General features: G+C 48.6%; 1 pseudogene; it reads left to right on the top strand.

Annotated features, from left to right (window-relative positions):
* The first annotated feature begins 1,983 nt into the window (after positions 1-1,983).
* On the top strand, positions 1,984-4,871 carry LOC144752939 (uncharacterized; annotated as a pseudogene).
* The last annotated feature ends 2,656 nt before the right edge of the window (positions 4,872-7,527 follow it).

The raw sequence follows: 7,527 nt of genomic DNA, 5'->3' as shown, positions 1-7,527 counted from the left end.
CTGTAGAGACACCCACGCTCCACCCATGGCACGCCTCCCTGCCGCAGAGACACCCACGCTCCAGCCATGGCACACCTCCCTGCTGCAGAGACACCCACGCTCCACCCATGGCATGCCTCCCTGCCGCAGAGGAACCCACGCTCCACCCATGGCACGCCTCCCTGCCGCAGAGACACCCACGCTCAACCCATGGCACGCCTCCGTGCCACAGAGACACCCACGCTCCACCCATGGCACGCCTCCCTGCCGCAGAGACACCCACGCTCCACCCATGGCACACCTCCCTGCCGCAGAGACACCCACGCTCCACCCATGGCACGTCTCCCTGCCACAGAGACACCCACTCTCCACCCATGGCACGCCTCCCTGCCGCAGAGACACCCACGCTCCACCCATGGCACGCCTCCCTGCCGCAGAGACACCCACGCTCCACCCTTGGCACGCCTCCCTGCCGCAGAGACACCCACGCTCCACCCATGGCACGTTTCCCTGCCGCAGAGACACCCACGCTCCACCCATGGCACGCCTCCCTGCCACAGAGACACCCACGCTCCACCCATGGCACGCCTCCCTGCCGCAGAGACACCCACGCTCCACCCATTGCACGACTCCCTGCCACAGAAACACCCACGCTCCACCCATGGCACGCCTCCCTGCCACAGAGACACCCACGCTCCAACCATGGCACGCCTCCCTGCCGCAGAGACACCCACGCTCCACCCTTGGCACGCCTCCCTGCCACAGAGACACCCATGCTCCACCCATGGCACGCCTCCCTGCCGCAGAGAAACCCACGCTCCACCCATGGCACGCCACCCTGCCGCAGAGACACCCACGCACCACCCATGGCACGCCACCCTGCCACAGAGACACCCACGCTCCACCCATGGCACGCCTCCCTGCCGCAGAGACACCCACACTCCAACCATGGCATGCCTTCCTGCCTCAGAGACACCCACACTCCACCCATGGCACGCCTCCCTGCCTCAGAGACACCCACACTCCACCCATGGCACGCCTCCCTGCTACAGAGACACCCACGCTCCACCCATGGCACGCCTCCCTGCCGCAGAGACATCCACGCTCCACCCATGGCACGCCTCCCTGCCGCAGAGACACCCACGGTCCACCCATGGCACGCCTCCCTGCCGCAGAGACACCCACGCTCCACCCATGGTACGCCTCCCTGCCGCAGAGTAACACACGTCACGGATTGGCGCTGCCCTGCGTTACTTTAGATTTATCAAATCACACAGGGTCGATAAATCTCATTCAGGTTTTGAGTCGCCCTTGCGTCCCCTTGCGCTGCACAAAGGCAACGCAAAACCTTGATAAATATGGACATAAATATTGATACGCGCCAAAATATATATGTTTTTTTCTTCCAGAAAGTAACAAATGTTTTCTGACTTCTCCGGCCCTCAGGTACTGAGTTTCATAAAGCCGGAGCAGCCCCTGGAAAAGGACTCAGTAAGCCTTAAATCTTCTTGATTCCAGTCGTAGAAGTGCTTGTCCTCTGGGATTTCTGGGTGTATTTAGGGTGGGGTGGACTTGTGCTGGTTGTTGATCTCTAAGGACTTTGAGGCTGGAGCAGTAAACATGAATTTCATTCTCACCTCCTGGAGTAGCCAATGCTTGGAGCTAATGTATAAAGATTCTTGGTCTGTAGGGGGCCTTTGTAACAATTCTAATTAGGGTCAGGGTTCGATGACGGATAGGAAGGTGGTCTCACATTCCCATGACTGAACATGTTGCAGTGGACATTACTGCTCTCGGCTCTGCTTTCACACACTCAGACTCTCTGTTCTTCTTTTTTATAATTATAAATCTCTATCTCTCTTGGTTCCTTTTTCATAGGGCCCTCCCGTATCCCTCAGACAAGCACAGAGGAAGGAGATGTTTGACTTACTTTTAAGGTGATACAGCAAACCACGGCCCAGAGACCTGCACTTCAAACCACAGATTAGACAGCAGAGGCGTGAAATGGCGCTGAGATCATTCTCTGTAGCCGTGCTTTGCCCATTTGTCATCTGTTTGTGGACTATAGTGTCAGACACAGTCACTGCCACGTGCGACATCTACGAGTGGGTCCAGCTGGGATCCCTGGGAGTGTTAGCCCCGACCTGCTTTGGATTCCCCTTGGAGTGGTTCAGGGTCTTCAGCAAATGCAGCCCAGTGAGGAACATGGAGGTGGATATAAGAGAGGTTCCAGTGGACGTGGACACCCTCTGTCTGGTGCTACACGTACCAACCGTTCCCACAGACTCGTTCTCCGGGTATCAGAACCTGACCCGGCTCTATCTGTATGGATCGTTTTATGCTTCTGCAAGAGCCTTCAATGGTGCTGTCAACCTGAGACACCAGGGAATCAAAGGAGATTACATTAATCACACTTCACCTGTAGACATGGATGATCAGGTGTTTGGTGGATTGGAGAACCTAACCCGCTTGGACCTTGAAAACGTGGTGCTTTACTCAGAATTTCAACAAAGTCTTTTCAAGCCCTTACATAGAATACAGGTGATATCGTTATATGAGAACGACTGTCGTAGGCTATCCAGGCTGACCACTCTGCTTCAGTCCCTGGAATCGCTAGAGGTCCTGGAAATAATGAGGAACGGTATAACGAGTGCCCGTGAAGAGGACTGCATTAGTACAGACAATCTCCCCAAGCTGCCTGGACATACGAGCAGCTCAGTCTTCTCTCCAAGGATTTCCACCCTTGATTTATCTGGTAATAAGTTGGAAAGACTGGAGAAAAATGCATTCTGTAATTTCCCTCACCTCACGGTCTTCAGGGCGGAACACACTGCTCTGAAGGTCATTCAGCTGGTTGACTCTGGAATAAAGAGCATTGCGACTCTGTCCCTAAATGCCATGATAAATGCAGACTATCGGGAAATCAAAAATGTCTGCAATTTGGTGTTGCAGCTGAAAGTGAGTTACTTAAGTGTGGCTCACAATTTTATTTTTAAGCTTTCCACAAAGTTGTTTGAAGGATGCGACAATCTACTGTCGCTCAACATGTCTGACAACTTCATAAGGACTTTCACAAGTGACATGGCCAAGAAATTACTGAGCCTGAGGTCCCTCATTCTATCTGTAAACAAGATAAAGAGTCTAGATATCTGCCCACCTGGGACACATCCCAAGGTTATTCTGGCCAACCTGACACACCTGGATCTTTCTACCAACCGCATCAGCAGCATCGGCTCCAGGCGGCTATCCTGTCTGGGCAATCTGCGGACACTGGATATAAGCCAGAATCACATTCCAACTCTGGAAAAAGATGCCTTTATGGGTCTGGAGCAGCTGGAATCACTCAACCTGAGTTCTAATGGGCTCTTTCTGTTGGAGAATTTCTATTTCAATCACTTGACAAACGTGAGGGTTCTCAACCTTCTGGGAAACCAGCTTAGAAGCGACAATGATTCTTATATAGGAATGCACCGGCTTCAAGAGATGAGGCTCACCTTCAAAGATGTACCAGGGTTTGCTGTTTTACAGAATCCCTTGACCTACCTTGTAGTTGAGGGGTCAACCGTTTACCTCAAATGTCGGAAAAACTGTACCTTCTTGAAGGTACTTTACATTAAAGCTGTAAATGTTTTCATTGACCTGAACACTGGCCCATCTTTGGAATTTGTTAAAGAAGTTCATCTACTGGAAAATCAACAACTGGGATGTCATTCACACCCAGACACTGTGCCTAGTCGTTTGGCTTTAACGTGCTTCACCAATCTGGAACATTTATACTATAGCTCCAGTGGTTTTGTGCACTATATCAAAGATTGCAGCCCCCTGAATGCCACCCTGCCACTTCTTCGCAAGTTACGTCATCTCCATCTCAGAAACCTAAAGTTGGACATAGAAAAGGGGTTCCTTACTCCAGAGCAGCTGTTCTGGAACCTGACGCACCTCAGAACCTTAATCTTAGAGGATTCTGGGATAGAGCACTTTACAGCCACCATGTTTAGAGACCTTGTCTCTCTGGAGCTCATAATCTTCAAGTCCCAACCTGTGAAAACCCTACAGGAGGGTCTGCTTGACCACACGGAAAGTCTACGCTACATATATCTGAAGATGTTTCCCTAGATTGTTTGTGTGAACAAGCCTGGATCAGAAGATGGGTGACCACCCACCCCCAAGTGAAAGTGCCACAGCTGGGAATTCAGAAATGTTCTAGTGGGCCACAGGATCTGAATTTCCTGAATTTCCTGGAGAAAGACTGCAGCTTGCTGATAGGTTACACACTCTACATTGGGACTTTCTCGTTCAACATGTTGTTCCTGATCACGGCCCTGCTGTATCACAAGGTGCGCTGGTACCTCCTGTATCTCTTCTACATGCTCAGGACCTGGTGGAACTATCGTGGGAGACGCGACAGGAAGAGGCAATATGACTTTGATGCCTTTGTCTCTTACAGCAGCTACGATGAGGCTTGGGTTGTCCATGAGTTTCTGCCCAACTTGGAAGAGCTAGGACCACTTTTCTTTAAAGTGTGCCTGCATGGCAGGGACTTCGAAGTGGGCAAAGACATCTTGGATAACATCATGGACAGCATCTATAGGAGCCGCTGGCTGGTGTGTCTGATCAGCCGCCATTAGCTGCGCAGCCACTGGTGCTCCTTGGAAGTGCGGATGGCCACATACCGCCTTCTGGCAGAGAGAAAGGATTCCTTGGTGATGGTGTTCCTGGAGAAAGTGTCCACGAGGAGCCTCTCCCGCTACCACTGACTGGCCAAGCTGGTGAAGAAGAAAACCTACCTGGAGTGGGAGGAGGACCTGGGCCAGCAGCCTCTGTTCTGGGCCCGACTACGCAAAGCCATTGGAGGGGATGGAGCTGAGCAACAGGACACCATAGTCAAATGAGACAATCTGTTCCAGACTCACCACAGATGATGGAAGAAGGCCATCTTCCCAAAGAAGGCATGGGGAAGAGAGAAACCCATTTGTTAGAAAAGGATGGGACTCATTGACCAGCATGAAGAGAGCAGGTTGAGCTCACTTGAAAAGAACTTGCATGTAGCAAATCATAAAATAACACAATTTTGATAACTCTTTTTCTTTCCTGACCACTGCTTCGCTATCCCAGTAATTAAAACCATGCAATAAGCAACAGTTTGACACTGGTATATGTTTATTAATTTGCAAGATGAGTTAATCAACTTTAAAAGGCATGCTCACTGTTGGTGACCGCTGAGGATCAAGTAATGCGCCACCTCTGATCTGGCTAAAGAAGATCTGATTCTGTAGATAAAAGATTTCCTGGTATTTAGGTACTCACTGGTCCAGGTCAACTCATTCTTTACCCTGTCCATGCTGTGTCCAAGCAGAGGACAATGTAAAATGGATCTGAAAATAACACATCCAACTTAGCCAAAGAGAGCGGTGGTGCTACTGACCGTCGATAATCGCTCTTTTCCTCCCCTCTCATGTTTTCTTCCTTCCCCTACGGTGCGATGGCGCTTGAGAAGATCACAACATGTCTGGTGAGTACCAGAGGGTGGAGGATGGACAGTGGAGGTAGTGAGTAAGTGTGATAGTAGTGGGCTCAGAAATCAGTACAGATAAGAGAAAAGGACACATGCACAGTGCTCTAAAGAGGCTCTCGGGTGGAAGCCACCCCTATGTAATCAGCCAAGAATAGTGCACAGAGCAGTAAAAGGTCTTTTTTACACATACACGTGATAAACAGTACTGGATGAGGTTTCAGGCTGCCTTGTTGTGGGGGCTTTTGGGCAGGTTACTTTGCATTTGTTCAGTCTCTGTGAGATCATTACACCTGGGGGTGTTACATGTAGTAAGCATGTTCTGTTCCTTTATTTTCTATATGTCTCCAAAATCTCTATCCTACATTACATGTGTTTCATCTTGCATCATCGCCTAGACTTCCTCAGGGCTTAGTACTAATAATCCTCACTAATATCTTCAATCTCACCACAGTAACCACACTGCTGAAAGTATTCAAAGGGATTAAAGTTCCACAAGTGAGGGCTGTAATTTTCAGTCACATGGGTATATGATTGTCCATAGTGTGAGCTGGAATTGAAGGTACCTTAGAACCACACTGCCAGGAACCGCATCCCGGCATGATGTTTCCAACTTGACGTGTACCCTGGTTAGACTGAACATGACAATTGTTACTTGGAAAACTTTAATAATCTTTTTGAATACTTTTGTCAGCATTCTTACTGTGGTGAGATCAAAGATATTTGTAAGAATTATTAGTGCTAGGCCTTGAGGAAGTCTAGGCTGTGATGCGAGTCGAAACACGTGTCGGCTAGAGGTTTTGAAGTGGTCTGGAAAATAAAGGATCAGATTGTGAATATTATGTACAAGACTCTAAGCGTGGTCCTTGATTGAGCTGACTGACAGAGACTGAACAGTGACATTTGGGCCTTTCCTTGTATTTGAAAGGTATTTTGGGGGGCTCCTCTTCCTACTTGTTGGAGCACATAAGGGGCGTTTGGTACCTACAGAGCAAGACATTTTGGTATTTGTTGCGCAATATTGAATTAGGCCATTAAAAGTTTGTTTTGGATTTGATATCTCGAGTTGTATTTTTGAGGTGTTGCTGTGACATCTTCAAATGGGGGCCTGTGATATGCCATTATCTTTCTGGTGGATGAATTTCGCATTGGTTCAGTCTCTGTGGCAGCATCTTATATGGATTTGGAAGTGGGATTTTGTGATGTAGGTGTGGTGTTGAGGGCAACTGTGGAAAAATTAACCTTTTCTGTTTTGGCTGTTTGACATCTTGTTCTTTATTCTCTTTGTTCTATAGCACGATTGGCCTTTTTCAAAGGTGTACGATTGTGATTAAAAGATTACCATTATGATGGATTAGTAGACATGGTGTCTTGGAAAGTGAGTGGCTTTGTACCATTCTCTACTTGGTTTATTGGTGCAGTCTCTAGGGTGGAGGAGGTGCACAACTATGGATGTGATGTTTTGAGATGTAGGTGGGCAGCATTATTTCTTTGTGGTGTTGTGTGATGTCAGCCTCATCTTGGAATGCTTATTGTGGGATGCATGAATGTGGTTGATGGATCGTGGGTGTGGTCTTGTGGCATTATCCATGTATTTATAAGTTTTATATTGCACTAGCTGGACCCGAAGGTATCAGAGCACTTTACATAAAAATAGGCTTTACATATCATGCAAGACCCTAGGTTCAAGAACATGTATAAATAGACAAAGGCAGTAAGGGTGGTTACTATATGCCGAGATTTAGAACACCAAGAGTTAAAGGAGTAAATGACATATTAGGCAGCTGAAACAATCATCCAACCGACTGTGGCGGCAAAGGGTCTGCTCATAGAGAAAGTGAGGTATAGGAACACAGTTCAGTTAGCATGCGTGTGAAAGTATTTGTTGCGTAGAAGGAGTTTCTGGCACCTTTTGAAGCAGGAGAAGGAGGGGTTGCATCACAGATCTCTATGAAGTGAGCTCCATTTCCTGGGTGCATTTCCAGAGAAAGCGTGAATCTGGGTGGATTTAATTTTCAGTTTGGGTGGTATGAGAA

The sequence above is a fragment of the Lissotriton helveticus genome, chromosome 5_1 (assembly GCF_964261635.1).
Source record: "Lissotriton helveticus chromosome 5_1, aLisHel1.1, whole genome shotgun sequence".
NCBI lineage: Eukaryota > Metazoa > Chordata > Amphibia > Caudata > Salamandridae > Lissotriton > Lissotriton helveticus.
This window is presented reverse-complemented; position numbering and strand designations above follow the sequence as displayed.